At 44.2% G+C, this 17,109-nt stretch overlaps 1 protein-coding gene across 26 annotated transcripts in view; it reads right to left on the reverse strand.

The window, feature by feature from the left end:
• The window catches only part of MICAL3 (microtubule associated monooxygenase, calponin and LIM domain containing 3), a 186,433-nt gene that overhangs the window by 149,618 nt on the left and 19,706 nt on the right, over positions 1-17,109 (reverse strand). Inside the window, exon 1 of one of the 26 annotated variants that reach the window (XM_062616628.1) lies at positions 14,025-14,076. The exons of 23 other annotated variants lie outside the window; for them this stretch is intronic. The gene's annotated coding sequence lies outside the window, so the exon portion shown is untranslated. Of the gene's footprint in view, positions 1-570; positions 2,355-13,636; positions 13,781-14,024; positions 14,077-17,109 lie in introns of those variants that run through there. 2 more of the 26 variants (XM_062616629.1, XM_062616631.1) reach the window with 2 other exon arrangements.

Raw genomic sequence — 17,109 nt, forward strand, 5'->3', positions numbered from 1 at the left:
TAGTTGCCATGCTACAGTAGTCTGCTAAGCATCTGTTTCATTCTGTGAGGCTTTTTAAAGTCAATTTAATACCCACAAAAGGAGATTCAGTGCATCTTTCAGGAGCTGGGGGATAGAAGCATTTACAAGATCGCATATGAAGGTGACAAGTAGCAGCTATTATTGAAATGAATTTTTCATTGAAAAAATTCAGACTGGATCTCTGAATAGATGCAGGACATTTAACATGCTCCCCACCCTCCCCCACCAATAGAAAAGCCTTCCAGAAAATATTTTCCTAAATACCAGTCACATGTGGATTGTTCCACTGGAGCAGACATTCAAGGTCACCCAACCCCCAAAACCCTATTTTTTCCTCCAGCTGGTTTTTGTGAATCCTCAGATACAGGACCCTTAATAGCTTTTTCTCTTTTCATAGCATCATGTCCAAGCACTAGCATCAAAGCCTGCTATGCCTTGCAGACTCTAGCATTAACCATTGCTTTGTCCTACATTTACCCAAATTCTCAGTAACAGCATGACTGCTTAATGGATTTCCCCACCAACCTTAGAATAAGGCATGCCACGTACCTGATGTTCACTCACCCAGAAGCTCACAGCCTGCCACCAATGGGAAAAAAAGGTGGGCAACAGCTCTTAATCCTGTGAATGGCTGAACAGCGTTCTGCCTCCCCTGTGCTGCACTCTGTATAGCCACTGCAGTGCTCAGAGCAAACAGACTCGCAGGAAGGAGCAGCTGGAAAACAGCCTTGCTTCTTCTAAACTGAGCATAGGTGTCCACCCCACACTGAGGGTGGTTTCACAGTAAACCTATCATCTACAGCGCCTTACCCAGAAGGTGGGTCACAGTGGCAAGTGGACATGGGAAGGTGATAACTAGGGCAAGATGGAATAAAGCAGCCAGAAAAATTGTGTATGCACACACACACACGCACATGTGTGTGTGTGTAGGAGGTAAAAGAATAAGTGGAGCAAATAATGAGTGAAAAAACGGAGCCAGTATACAAAGAAAATTATTTACTGAACATATTATTTGTGATGCTGACCTCAGTTCATTCCTCTCCATGTTTTAACTACTTATGGTCAGGGCTTTGCCTGGGACACAAGGTCATAGCTCATTTCCACCACTGGCCTCCCACAGCCACCCTAAGATACAGTAACTCCATCCTGCAGGTGAGGACACAGCCCAGCAACTGGCTGCTGCTCAGTTTCACTGCTCTTGTTAGCTGTCACAGATTAGAACATGCTTATCAAAAGCCTGGTCAGCCCATCATGTTCTTCCTCCCTCCACCTCTAAAGAAAAGCCCCTTTGAACCCAGAGCAGAAGAGGGTGGTTAATGTTTGTGCCTCCACCATTTTCAAGACCTTCACAGAATGAATTTTTCTGCAGCACCTAAATATTACCAGGTTATAAAAAGTTAATGCCTGCCAAGCATTCCTTTCCACAGCAAGGACTGCTGTATGCAAGTTAATCACACATCCATGACCTTGTTCTTGCCACCTAAAGATTTTGCTGGCATAACTGAAACTCCATAGACAACTGCATGGGTTTGCTGTGTAGAACTGTGGCATAAACTCCAACACATCACAGCAACTTGTATTTTGCACAGCAGGAGCTACCCTGTCAAATGGGAATGCTAATGCATTTTGCATTTCTACTTAGGGAAACACGAGAATAGAGTTTTTTATAAGCAAAAAATATATATATATTAAGTCATTACTTCATTTGAGAGCAGGATCACAGAATCTACTCGTCCTCAGGTTCCCTGATACTTATTAAGGAAGTTGTCTCCATACTGGAGGCTACATGATGAAACAAGCAGTAAACCCCAGTAAAATTGTGCAATAGACAGTGTAACAGCACTAAATGTCATGATCGTGTTACACTGCCTAACATTTAATTTACAGCACTGAAAACACCTTCTAGCCCATTTCACTGCAAAGAAACTTTTCTAAATACAAGCCAAAGTGTCTGATTTCATGGACAGGCTGAAGTCAAATCCCATTCTTCTGTCAGGTGTCAGAGGGCTCCAGCCCAGGAATTAAAACTGAGCATACGCAATTGCCATTGAGGCAAATGAAGCACAATTGTAGTAAATAAGTCAAGCCAGCTGAAGCTAAGACAGCTGTTAGAAGGACCATGCTCAGCTACCCACTCTTGTGAATCATTTCCTGAATTGCTGTAATTAGCACAGCACTGTAAGGTAACACATCCTCAAATCCAACAGAAGAAATCAAAACTCATCTTAATTTATTGTGTTAACATTACAGCACTTTACTCCCAGTCCATTTCAGAGTCTTCTCTTCAAGATCCACCTCTGCTGTGACATCAATAGGGAAAGATCAGCTGGTGTGCACCAGACCTGCTGGGTCAAGTCTTGAACCTACTCAGCCATTTCGTCCTTTCCTCTCTTTTCACTACCTCCTCTTTCAGATTTGTTATACTTCATGTTTCTGTAATTCCTTACTTTCTTAAAACTCTACAACCAAAATAACATGCCAAATAGCTGAATTCACCAGCAGAAGATGACTGTGAGAAATCATCATGCCTTTAAGTTATGAATGCATAATAAAGAATTCACCACCTTTTTTCTCTACCATCAAAAAAACACTGACTGCCTGGGATGTTTTCCTGTATGTTGGTTGTTCCCTGTAGCTTTATGAAATCTGTTAGCTTCTCTGACCCTTGGAGATCCAGAATTTTGATATTATAAACCCTGAGCTCATTGAGAGTTTGATGAAGCATAAAGTAAGCATATTTTAACAGTCAAATGAAAAACAAAGGGCCTTTTGTAACAGCAGAAGAGTACAGGAATAGAGCAGCAAAGGAATGAGGACTTGGAAAAGACAACCCTTTATATTTGGAGGTGACATTCTGCAACATTTGATTAATCATCCAATTAATCAGTGACATCACTGACATGATTTCAAATGAATACAATAACTTCATCACATGTAATTGTTGTACTGACACAACTCATCTGAAGGCTTTAGACTAAGCAAGAAAATTATATAAAGCAGAACCACTATGATGCTGCAGGAGTACAACACAACAAGGATACCTCACCTCTTCAAAAACATTTTCTTTGAAATTTCCTGGCAGAGGGTAAACAGTAAAGTCCCCGGGTTCTTGGCACAAAGAAAGACAACTTACACAATGCTTCTCAAAAAAATAGTTATTTTGCTTGTGTAATAGCAAAATTACTTGCTGCTCCATGACAGCTAAAGTTACAAGATGCAGTCTATCTTAAGATGGCAGAATTTATCACAGGTGAAAATAAGTCACCTTTTTAGAGCAGAGAACGAAGGATAGTGCACAGCAGTTCCTGAAATAAAGTATTTGGGTTTGACAATACTTCAGTTTGAAAATTTCCACAATTTACACTAGAGTAGAAGAGTTCTGAAGAACAAAATTATGAAGTGAACATCTTCTAGAACACAGTTTCACCAATATTTTCAGCTAGCCTTAGAGAATATAACTGACAAATACTCCTTTTTTGATCTACCCTTTTAGAGGATAACCGAACATTTTCATTCCTTCTCTCCTAACACTGCAGCATTTTAGAAGATTGTTGCTTGAGTAACTATTTAAAAATAAACTCTCCAGAGAGCACACAGCACTAAAAACAAGCCTCTCCAGACTGATGAGACATGAAGACAATCATCCACAAAAGGGCACATTAGCAGAAGAATTATCCTACAGAGGAAGCAAACATCTCAAGTGATACTCTCCAAGCAATTCAGCTGGTTTAGATCGCAAATGAGACTATACCATTTCTAAATTAACATTAAACTGATTCCCCTGCAAGAAAATAATACAGCAAACTGCACAGCTAATCCAGTCCACAAGGCATGCCCTGGATGCATTCCATGTCCTTACTGTAAAAACAAGCTTATGGCTACTGCTAACAAAACTCAGTAGTTTCTCTTCCATGCACCAAGGAAGGGGAAGACAGCAAACAGCCAAGAGGAAGAAAAAGAACGTATCTGTGGGGAACATGGAACACAAAAAGAAAGCAGTGGATTAAGGGAAGGAATACACATAGGGGGAGGAAACCAGAAGGAACACTAACAAACCTGAACAGCACACTCTACTCTGCAAAGGCACTCAAAAAGCCAGTTTTCCGGTGCCACCCTGAGATACAAAGATAATGTAACAGAAACATAGTCCCCAGTTGCTGGGATGCCAAACGCCCTCCCTGATGCTACTGAAGTTCAGCTCACTGTGGCCAGAAGAAAGAAGGTTTTGCATCTTGGGGAGGCACTGACAGAAAGAGTACAAAAAGAGATGGGAGAGAAAAGACCAGTAAAAAAAAAAAAAACAAACCAAACAAGCAGACCTGGAAGAGATGAGAGAGAGGCTACATGTCATACACACAGCGTATTCATCAAGATGTCCCAGAGGGAACACATATCGGAAGACTCCTCCTTCCTCTAATGAACCACACTGTGAACATGCTTGTGACCACAACTGCACAAAGGATTATCATCAGCAGACTGTGAATTGGCTCAGCACACAAACGGGACACCTGGAATACCTTATCCCTCCTCTGATTTTACTAAGCCCTGTCACTTATTATCTGGGTAGGATAGAAGACCAGGGAAGCAGGAACAAGTGTGATGTGAGTGCAGAGAGGCACCTGAGGAACAGTTCAGCAGCAAATCCACTCAATGTCATTAACCCTGAACACGGTGAGTGGAGCTAGAGGTAAGGGAGGATGTGCAAGGGACATTTGCCCTGAATGCAAACTGGTTATTCCAAGAAAAAGGTTCCCAAATATTACCTCTTACAAATACAAGCTTCCTCATAAACCCACAGAATTTATATTTTGCAGCTTTAGAAGTGTTCCACTGAATGATTTGAATGTCAGTTCACATCTGACAATAAATCCACTGTCAAACAATACTCTATTCATTATTCTGAACATAAAACTTCCCAGCATTTGCCATGCTAAACATCAACAGCAAAATCATATTCACTGTGCCACCACATCAAGTGATGTCTTAGAATCCTGTGAAAACCATTGCTCGCTTGTGAAACACCCACAAAAGAAAGGTCGTTATCCCAAATAGTTTGATGAAGAACCAACACTACTGCAAATGTCCTGAGCCCAGGCTGCTGTCGTGGATAAACTGAACTGTGAGTATGAAGTTTACTAATACCTTGGCATGGCAGAATTTGCACATGAATAATTTTTAAACTGTGGAAAATTAGAATTTTCTTCTAAGACTGACAGGTTATGAGAGTTAAATAAGATTCTGTTTACACCTTGTTACCTCATGCTTGCACCTTGAATGTTTAAGTAGTTAAGCCCTTATACAGCGAACCATGTTGGGAGCCAAGAATTCTAGAGTATGTTTTTTTTAATGCATCTATGTAAGCTAACAGCAATATAAGCATCTGTTTAAAAAAAATACCAAACTCTGTTATACCTCAGTGGAAACTTTTGACCCAAATAAAGCTGTAGCAGATACTGAAAAGGAAGAAGTTTGTGGAATAAGCTATCATACGAGAACTAAAGTTAATTAATTTTTTAAAATACTGATAGCAGAAACAGTGAAAATAGGAAGGTTGCATAGTGTAGGAATCTGCTGCATGTCATGCGAAACAAGTAATAGTTGTGGATAGTCTTGACTCTTCACTGTCCCTCCAAAATTAGCTACGCACTCGTACTTTGATCCTCTTGAACTATTGGTTGGGGAGGGACCCTTCATTAGTGACTGTAGTGATAAGACAAGGGGTAACGGGTTAAAACTTAAACAGGGGACATTTAGACTGGATATAAGGACGAAGTTCTTTACTGTAAGTGTGGTGAGGCACTGGAATGGGTTGCCCAAGGAAGTTGTGAATGCTCCATCCCTGGCGGTGTTCAAAGACAGGTTGGACAGAGCCTTGGGTGACATGGTTTAGTGTGAGGTGTCCCTGACATGGCAAGGGGGCTGGAACTTGATGATCTTAAGGTCCTTTCCAACCATAACTATTCTATGATCTTTTCTATGACCTGTATCTTCTTTCTTCTACTCTCATCAGCTTTAAGGGGAAAAAATAACCTTACAGCACAGACTTCTTCATTATGTTTTAATAAAATATTTGGGACAGCAGAGTCCTGAGTGCATCTCCAGGCATGTGTAATGCAACAGGCATGATACGTAATGCAAAAGCAACAAGAAAAATATAAGGTACAATGATGGGTTCAACTGTAGCCCACCTTAGTGGAGATCTGCTAGTGATGCTGTCACCTTCTGAATAACTCCTCCATTTTCATGAGATCTGCTCCTGATGCTGTCACCTGGATAACTCCTCCATTTTCACATGTACAAACTTCTCTCTTTCTGAAGTACCAGAAGCAAACAAGGTATCTACTGATACCTGAACTTTTTCTGTATTTGCTGGATGTGTAAGCAGTCCTACTCTCCCTGGAAAGTCCATACTATGTTTAGATTCTGTTTGTAAGCAGCAAGACAAATGTCATTAATGAGATTCAAAAGAAACATGAAATACCAGACATGAGGCACTGGCTTTGCCAGGCTCACCAAGGAAACTCTACAAAAAGGCTAATTCCAAACCTGTATTTCTTTACAACCAAAGCAGAAGGCGGCACAGCTCTAGAGAATTCTGAATGGGAGGCCTTAATAATTAGTAATGCAGCATGACCAAGTGAATCATCAAAAGCCACATTCCCCAAAAACTTTCCTCCTTCCTCACACAATCTTACCTGTTTTTTCTTTCTCAAACTGAGCAGAACTCTGTTTATAGCAGATGGAGTACCACATACAATGTCCACAGACCATTATTAAAGAAATAACTTTCTCCTACAGAAAAAGATCAGTGAAACATTCTTGGATTTGACTGTTTAAAGCAAGACTCTCTGGCAAACACCAGCCTCCATTCCTCAGTTTTGTGCCAACTACCACAAAACAGAGGAAATCGCAAAGTTTAATATCCTCCCCTTTGTTTCTTCAGTCACAAAACCATAATGTTGCAAGCACTGGAGGACACTTCTCAACCAGAGATCTAGACTCCCCTACTAAATTATCAGTGGATAGATATCAGTTAGGTTTGTGCTCTTTAACTGGGTTAGAGTCAAATTTGGTTTCTTGCTGCCCTTAATTTAATGAACCCTGAAAAAAGGTAAGCAAGTGCTAAATGATGAAAATCACTACAAGTGGATTATATTATTCTTTCCACAGGACCCAAGAAGAGAAGCCCTTTTTAACAGCTGTATAAGTATACACAGCATATTTAGAAAGACTAAGAGAAGGGCAAGAAGGGCCTCCCAACCATCCCATTAAAAGAAAGGCAGCTCCACAGCCATAAATAGAAAGAAGTGTTACATGGGACTCACACAGTCACAACCACTTTTACTTGCATGGCAGAGATAAGAAGATACAATCCCACAACAATGCTGCTGTTCTACCTACATTTAAACTACCAGTGAGAAGTCTCCCCACAGACGCAGGGTAAAGAGATCTTAGTTATTTAAAAGGAGGTCACTATAAAAGTTATCCATTGTCACTTTAGTTCAAAAGTTACTTAGAAGAACAGGAGATTATACCCTAAGACTCATCACCCAAAATTCATTCCAAAGCATCCCGCAGCCATGATGATAAAGGATATAGACTAAGTAAAACTTGAAAGGAAGATATTTATTAGAAGTCTTCAATGCACTGGAATGTCCTCTTCCCTCATCCACATCAGCTCCCAGCAAGCCTTGCTTCACTTCAAAGCACTGCAGATTCAGAGGAATTACTTCCAAACAGTCCAGCAGAAAGCAGTAATACAGAACAGTTTTCCTGCTGGCCAAAGAGGAAGTTGATGCAATAAGTGGGTTATTTCCCAGATTTTAATAACGGCAATCCTAATGCAGGTAAACACAGCACAAAACAAGTACTCCTGGACTGATGTCGGAAACAGCACAGAAACCAAAAAACTGCAAGATTTTACTTTTGTTCTGTATCCTACAATAATGTTTGAGATTACCAGTCTAAACCAGAACTTCACTACATAGTATGCTACACTAGAAAGAAAAAGCAAACACACCTCTTGCACAGAGAGATCCAACTCAATTGACAAATGGATCCAAAGAAAGAAGGGAGCACAGAAAAAAAGGAAAAACCAGAAAGATAAGCAGTGGCCTCAGCTCATTACCAGCTGTTCTGGTTCAGTCACCTCATGGAAGGGTAGGGCAGAGAACTCCAAAGGCAGAAAAGGAGGTGGTTTCACAGATGTTTATGAGACTCCTTTTCAAGATGGGTGAAAAGCATCCATCTGCCCTCCTCTTCAAGATAAGTAAGATAAAGACAGATCACAACAAGGCTTTAGTGAGTGCCTAAAAGTTAGCAGCATTAACAGGAGGGACTACATATCAAATTCTCTAAAGCACACCATTCTAGGTGACATTCAGAAAGGGCCAAGAAAATGAGCTTCTGTCTGTAATTGTAGGACTCCACATAGGAATGATTTGCTAAAAGTCTTAATGGCAGACAAAAACAATTCAATAAAAATGGTATTGTTTCAAACAGTTGAGTGTCAAAAAGAAATCCAGACAAAGTGAGAGCAGTGTAGACTACCTTTAACCATGTGGCTAGACACAGAAGATTATATCTCAAAGACATTGTGGAGAAAGAATGAAAAAGGTTAACATATAACCCAGATAAAGATCTGGAGAGAAGGCAGAGATGACAGGCTGAGAGAGACAGGAATGTAATAAAAAGGCTTTCCTCACAATTTCCATAGCTTTCTTCAGTGACCCTTCTCAAAACTGAAATGCAGTTACTCACTGTCATCTATTGCAAAAACAAGTTTCAGAACAGTTGATCTTTACTGTAGCAATCAGGTTTCTGTCTTCAGCAAGAAGCTATGCTGCTATTGCACACAAGTTACAAACTCCTTAGGAAGTGGAGGATTAAATAGATTCCTCATTCCTTAAACTGAAATTATTCTACTGTTAATTTACTGCCGTCTATGAAGACCAATAGCTTGCATTTCCCTTCCTAATATTCAATAGTTTTGAATGGAGTAAATTTCAATACTAAGTAAAGAAAAACATTCTTCAGTTTCCTTTTGCTACCAAGCCAAATAACTGCTGGTTGATTAAATTTTAAAGGGGGGGGGGGGGGGGGGGGTGTTTGTGTAGAACAGAGGCTGCCCACACAGGGGAGCAACCTTCCTTTGCTGAAATTGTTTCCCTTCTCTGGGCACTGAATTTCTATCATAAGCCACTCCATGCGCAAGAGCACCACAGTGCCTCCTCAAATTAAGACATAATACAGGCAGGAGAGTGAGAAGAGATGTGATCTTTGTCAGTTTACTGTTCACATTTACCAAATGCTGTTAGAGCCCCAACAACTAAGTATTCCAGCTACCTCAAAATTATGAGCAGACTGCAGGAACAGACAACAAGTAATTTGGTGACTGCATGTCCCAAACACACAGTTGAAAAACACATGTTTTCATACCATTCATGAACAACATCTACGTGCAGATCTCATTCCTCAGAGTGTACGTTACTGGGTTCTCCTAGATCCACTTTTCCCTTTTTCCCCTCTCCCTTGTGCAATTACAACAGAAGATGTCATTCAGCTGAGGGAGGGAAGAGAAAAAGGAAGGAAAGGGTGGTGATTTGATGTTCCTATGCTAGCTTACCTCTTGCACTGTCTCCACTGTTTTGAGCTCCCCTCCTAGTAAACAAACTTGTATCTTATCATTTCCAAATAGCAGCACAAATACCAGATCAGTATGACCGCTGCTTTATTTCCACCTGTCAAATTATGAACAGCATCTCTGTAGCTGACATTTTAGTTGCATCCTGCCAGTTTGCAAGGCTAAGGTCAGTTTTAGGCTCCAGTGCTGCTGAGAGACCTAACAAAATGCAAGCAAGACTCCCTGATGGAGCTCATATAAAAACCCACTTCCTGGATTTACCAGCAGGAATTTCCCCATCCTCCCCTTTTAAATGAAAAGTGAGATTATCGTTGGGATCTGGTACAGTGAAATCACTCACCCAGGAAAACTCTCTCAAATCACATCTGAACCAGGAGTATCTCAGCAGTATTAGAACAGCTGTACAGTACACAAGCAAAGCTGCATTTCACACCTATGCATTAACAACAGACCACGATGTTATGACAAGCGCTAATAGCGCACACAAGCTTCACTCCTAGAACCAAAGCTGTGCAAGGACCTTACATATGATAGATCAGTCATACCCCTGACTGACAGCTACACTGATGGAAGATTTGAGTGTAGCCTTTACATTCATTTTTCCACCGCAGGCTGTTAAGATGGTGATCAACTGGCAGAGAATAGATTCCTAAAACATCAGAGCTGGAAGCTGCATGGCAGAAGCAAGTTGTGACCAACCTGTTATGACAGCTTCCAGAGCTATCTACAGTAATAGCACAAAAGCCATAACACCAAAGAAGATCCAGGTACAGGCTCAGCTGTTGCTCTCACAGGCAATTTCCTGTGACAGAGTCAAAAACAATAGAAGTTTTCTGTCCTTACCAAAAAAAAGGCAGCAGCAGCACAGACAGTTCTCCCTCTCCCTTTACCTAGAGCTAACCCGAGTACTACTTTATGATTAGATCAGCAAGACAGCCCTTGTGTCTGGCAAAGGAGAAAAAAAAAAAAACACAAACTAATCTATTCCTGGATTAAGTGACTGAGAAGTCATTCTGAAATCCTGCAAGATGAGAGGAACACATTCAACTGAGGATCAATTCTGCCCAGCTTCCTCCAAAAGCAACATATCTCTGCATTACCACACATACAACCATAATTCAAGCTCCCTTGCAGAAAAGTAACAGTGCTGTAGTCTTTATTAAAAGAGACCTGCACCTGGAAAATAACTAAGATTTCTCATGGGAGGCATGTTTGCAAGATATTTGAAACCTAGAAAGGCAAGAAAGCTTAGAATAAAGTGTCATCCTGACCTCAACCAGCTGTGTTTAGGTTTGCATCGGGAACATACAGTCACATACTGTTTACAGATCCTTTCTTAATACACAGGAGAGTCAGGACTCAGTGTTGGGACCGGTCTTGTTCAACATCTTTGTTGGTGACATGGACAGTGGGATTGAGTGCACCCTCAGCAAGTTTGCCGATGACACCAAGCTGTGTGGTTCAGTTGATACCCTGGAGGGAAGGAATGCCATCCAGAGGGACCTTGACACGCTTGTCATGGTTAGACTTCATAAGGCTGGCATCAGCCCACCTCACAAGTGCAAGGTCCTACACCTGGGTTGGAGCAATCCCAGGCACAGCTACAGGTTGGGCAAAGAAGAGGTTGAGAGCAGCCCTGCAGAGAAGGACTTGGGGGTGTTGTGGTCGATGACAAACTGAACATGAGCCAGCTGGAGTGTGTGCTCGCAGCCCAGAAAGCCAACCGTATCCTGGGCTGCATCAAAAGGAGCATGGCCAGCAGGCTGAAGGAGGTGATCCTGCCCCTCTACTCTGCTCTTGTGAGACCTCACCTGGAGTATTGTATGCAGGTCTGGTATCCTCAACATAAAAAGGACATGGAACTGTTGGAACAAGTCCAGAGGAGGGCCACGAGGATGATCAGGGGGCTGGAGCACCTCCTGTATGAAGACAGGCTGAGAGAGTTGGGGCTGTTCAGGCTGGAGAAGAGAAGGCTGCGTGGAGACCTCATAGCAGCCTTCCAGTATCTGAAGGGGCCTATAGGGATGCTGGGGAGGGACTCTTCATTAGAGACTGTAGAGATAGGACAAGGGGCAACGGGTTAAAACTTAAACAGGGGAAGTTTAGATTGGATGTAAGGAAGAAATTCTTTCCTGTGAGGGTGGCGAGGCACTGGAATGGGTTGCCCAAAGAAGTGGTAAATGCTCGATCCCCAGCAGTGTTCCAGGCCAGGCTGGACAGACTCTTGGGTGGCATGGTTTAGTGTGAGCTGTCGCTGCCCATGGCAGGGGGGTTGGAACTAGATGATCTTAAGGTCCTTTCCAACCCTAACCACTCTATGATTCTATTCTAGGAACAGTATTCTGTATTTGAATTTACTGAAAAACTGAAATTCAGATACCTGGCATTTATAATCAGCATAACTATTAGCTACTTTCTGCGCAAATACTTAAAGAGTAACTTTAAAAGAAAGATCTTTATGGTTGTCCTATAACATTTAAGAGGAGTTCTCCTGTCCATTAAAGAACTAAAGGATTTCCAACTTCACCAATTAGCTCTAAGGCGGATCTTCCACTGTAATTTTAGGTTTGAATGAACGCAAGTCTAGTATATCTAGTCGTATCCATCTGTGTTCTTGGACACAAGGACTTTAGCAAGCTGCATGCTAAATACAATCGTATCTGTATTCTTAACTGCAGTGTGACTTTTTCAGCTGCATATGAATGTGTAGCAGGCTTTTGGCTGGTTTAAAGGGACACTGCCAACTTCAATCTAACTCTAAATCTAGTTTTGTGCAAGTAAGCCTTCACAGACTCTTAAACCAGCAGAAACATTCCCATGATTAAACAAGCTGAGTCCTATGCAGCAAGTTATTTTTACCAAACACATCCTTGCACTACGACCAACCCAAACAAGAGTGCTGAAAATGTGACAGTGAAAAATAAGTACAAGCAGCACATTTTCTAGAAGAAATGCAGAAAGAGGCATTAGCATAACTACTGGGAAGTCTGTTTCAACTAAGCTCTTAGTTATACACAGAAAATCTTGTTTACTGGTTTTTTTTTTTCAAGCTCACTTAACTTTTTCCTTTCAAAGTCTGTAACTAAAATGGGTCCTAATGGATAAGCAGTTTCTGCCTATCCAAATTGTCCAGCAAGAGGCCACTTATTTGCTCAGCTTCCCCTAAGCCCCTCTACACTAGTACCGACCCGGTTCATTTAAAGTGCAGAGTAAACAAGAACCCCAGTTTTATGTCTTAAGTTTAATACTCAAAGAGCTTTTCCACAGATTCTTCACTTTGCAAAGGTATACAACAGAATCAACATATGAAGCAGCAATTTTCGTAGTGACAGCCTTGAAGGTTATTCCTCCATCTCAGTGAAAGTTAATGTCAATTGCTCCACTGCTCTAACCTTAAATGGATGAAAGAGATGACTTCTTCAGAATATAGAATTAAGTTGCTACAGTGAATACATAAGTAGGTTTTTATTATAACAAGTGAAGGAACCCTATGATTAGAGGCAGTTACCCTTGTTATGTATTCTAACACCCCAAACACATCTTTGGACAACAGCTGCAGAGATTAAGTCTGTAACGTAACAGGGAAAAAAAAAAATAAGAAGGGAGACAAAAGTAGTAGCTGGACATCTCTTGTACTGAACGTATCTACAATAACAAAAGGCTAATAAAGGCTTATGTCTGTGAGACAAGCAGAAAATGAAACCGGTCCATGCTATTTCTTTCATGGGAGTGTCACAAGCCGTCTGACGATGTAGTACCAGTAGTACGTTATGACACTGTGGTATTCAGCGCTATCGAGCTGACCCGCAGGGCGGCTATCAGCGATAAAGCCAACGAGGAGGCGAGGCATGCCACCAGGCACTTCGACGTGACCGAGCCGCGGGGAGCCTGCACCCACCCCTACAACCACCGCCGCCTCCTCCTCCTCCTCCTTCTCCCGGCCCGGGACGAAGATACGCTGTGCCCCGGTACCTTGGGCTGAGCCACCCCTTCAGGCGAGGGAGCGCTCTGGGGGCCCCAGGGTGGCCCGCCACCGCCTCGTTCCTCCCCGGCGCCGATCCATGTAACCGGGTCTGGGAGCGTGCAAGGACCCGCCGCCCAGGGAATCGGGTTTCGGGGCCGTACGCCCTGTACCATCAGCTCCAGCCCCCGCCCCGGCACGGAGTAGAGACCCCCGCGCCGCTGCGGCAGGCCGCTCCCCGGGGGCTGCCAACGCATGAAACGGTTCCTCCGCTGCTACCAGTCACCTCCCCGCGACCGCGCGGCGCGGCAACGGCCATCCCACCTGCCGCGCCGCACCACGCGGGAGCCCGCCCTTCTCTCCCCGCGGGAAGCGGCAGCAGGGTCTCTCCGCCCTTACCTTCGCCTCATGCTGCTCGGGGGGCGCCGCGCTCCGCCCGTCAAGCTGCCGCCACGGAGCTAAGCCACCCGACCCTGCCCGCCGCGGGAGGGGGCGGGTGAAACGGGAGCGGCGCGCGCGCACACCTTGGCAGCTACCGCTGGTGCGGCCCCGCCCCGCCCACCAACCGCTCAGCGCGCGGGGCGGGAGGACAGTCCCCCCCCAACACACACACACACAGACAGACAGACAGCCGGGTCCCTGAAAGACACACACACCGGGGGGGGGGGGGAAGCGGAGGCTCCAGCCGCCGGGCCCCCCATGGTTCCCTGAAACACGGGGCAAGGGGGAGGAGAGCCACTGCTGCGGGAACGCGGCAGGTGCGGCGGCGAACAATACAAGCACGCGGATTCCCACACAAGACACAGAAACCCCTCCACGTTCTCGGCTCTATTCGCCCCCCCCCCCTCCGTTCCCCTGGCAATGGTACGCTCCCACCGCTCGAATCGCAACAGGCCTGGCGGGGATTGGCCGCCCTGGCGGGGAGGGGCGGGGCCGGGGCGCGCGCCATAACGCGATAGGTGGAGCGGAGATCAAACGAGAGAGAGGGGTGGGGCGGTGACTGTTTAAAGTGCTCGGGCGGGGCTCAGCTACCCGTCGTGTTGCGCACCCCTCCAAGGGGCAGTCAGCACCTCCCTCTGGAAGCGAGCCCGTTACCCTCACTTCTCTTCACCTCACACACCGGATGAGGCGGGAACCGCGAGGGCCCTCCTGCCCTCGGCCGGGCAGCCGAAACTGGCGGTACCTCCTGTCATGTTGCCGCCTAAATGTGAACCGGCCGTGAAGAGAAGATTAGCGAGTAAGGAGCCGGGAGGAGGAGAAGGAAGGTGGCAGAGCAGATCTAAAAATGGCTGAAAAACGCTTGTAAAAACACCATGAGAAAGGGATACATCTATTTCTGGCTCGGTGTTAGCAGGGGAGAAGCTTGGTGCTGTGGTCATGGCAACTCCTCTTTGCATCCTGCTCCCTTCGGGGAGATAGCTCTTTGCGTGTGCGCTCTGCAGAGATGAGCGATTACATCAGATGAATGCCTGCTCCCATAACCCTTGTCTCCTGCTAATTGAATCAACTCGGAAAACCCAAGGATTGACTAATCCCTCAGGTTATGAGGAGGTAATGCTGCAGGTACTGGATGGGCAAAAGTGACAAAACCCTGTTCTTCGAGAAAGCACTGAGAGGAACACAGAAATGTTTAGTGTGTGTATGTAGCTTTATATATATATATGTTTACTCCTTAAAATGTTTCATTCTTATCTGTATGCTTCAGTGTGTATAAGCAGCACACACATCTATGCCATCTTTGCCACACTCAGATGAGTATGCCCTTGAATCCTTCAGCCAAGGGAGGCAGTCCAAATGCACTTGAATACAGAAGGAATGCAAACCAACACAGAACCACTGTGAGAGACCCAGGGATTAGGAAGCGAGTACAAACTCAGGATAATATGATAATAGTGATGGTAATGTGAAAATCTACCAGTTTTCCTTCAGATAGGCCTCTCTAGCAGATGTAATTCAAACACCTTGCACACTCAGAACCACACAGTTGCAGTGTCCTGCCAAAGCCATGGTCTTATAACCCTGCCTTAAGAGAAGTTCTGATCTCCATAGTCTATTAGAGATTTTGGCATGAAAAGCAGTCAGGTGCTGTGATAACAGGTGATAAAAGCCAAAATAGGTATCATTCATGAGAGATGGATAAAATGAGCCAATGAGGAAATTCTTACTACACTGTGGTGTGACAAATATCAGCCAGAAGTGCACAATTCCCAAATCTCTATCTATATCCCTGTATGAGAACAGATGGAGGAAAGCCTTTAGCTGATCTAAACTTGGCTCAACCCACCCTATTTACTGAAGGAGTTTCCATGAGCACAGAAATTAGAGCTATGGGTTGCAACTGCTTGAGAGCCGCAGCCTGCTGATTCAGCTTATGTGCTGGAAAATCTGGCAAAGACCTCTGTCCTTACCTGAGCACATGCACAAAGTCATGCAGATACAAGTACCAAAGGATGGTAAGAGCTCCAGCCAATAAGTATTTTCTCCTCTGAAATCACTGACATAGGAGCTCCTCATAGGGGAGGCAGCAGCTTCTATTGCTTGTTAATAACCAATACATCAGGGTGTCCTCTGCAAAGATGCAGGCTGAAGATGTGTGAGATTAGTGGAAAAACTAAAGCAAATGGAGGAGAGGGTTTACCTACAGTGATCCAGGAGACATTTTAAAATGCTCTCCAAGGGACCAGTGCATGCAGTTGCTGGCTGAGCGCTGTGCCTCCATAAAGCCCGGAGGAGGGTTGGCAGTTGAACAGTAATATTTGTGAAATGCTAATAGGGACCCAAACAATTCCCATTAGGGAATTGAAGAGCCATCTGCACTCTAGCATGAAGCTGCCTATGGCATCCACAGCAAGACTTGTACGCCTTGGCTTGATATTTTGGAATCCAGCACCAGGGAGGCTTAGTCATATGACAGGGTTATTTGCATCATTATGCTGTTAGATTCCCAGGGGAGTTTTCACAATGCGCTGTAAGAGGAAGGGTTTAAACAAGCAGAACTAAAGCAGAAACAAAGCACTGTACTTCCTTTGCATGTCTCTTTTCACTGCATGCACGTGGTGTTCAGAGTGGGAGGAGGGTGGAAGGCAGTACTGTATAGAACTTTAGCCCAATAAAGCACACACACAAACAAGGGGCTGCAATGTCAGTACAAAATGGGCTACTTTGTCAAAGCATGCCAAGACAGCTGAAATCCTGCATCACAGCCTAGTAGAAGACTGATGTTCCAGGCTGGTGACATGAAAAGTAAGCCCATCGCCATTATCTTCCCTGAGGACTTTGTGGAACTGCTGGTTTGCACTGGGTGAGGTAATGGTCACCTCACCCCAGCCAAGCGGTGACTCCCTGTCAAAGACTGCCTGCAGGCACTGTAAAACTGGGTGCTAGTAAGCAGAGCAGCCATCAACGAAGCAGTCTAAAACCAACCCAAGGAAAAACATTGTGGGTCAGGATTCAGCTCTTAAAAGGAAGTGAGCTGCTACTGCTC

This window comes from Pezoporus occidentalis, unplaced genomic scaffold (genome assembly GCF_034315485.1).
Source record: "Pezoporus occidentalis ecotype Australia unplaced genomic scaffold, CSIRO_AGI_Poc_V1 ctg19, whole genome shotgun sequence".
Classification (NCBI taxonomy): domain Eukaryota; kingdom Metazoa; phylum Chordata; class Aves; order Psittaciformes; family Psittacidae; genus Pezoporus; species Pezoporus occidentalis.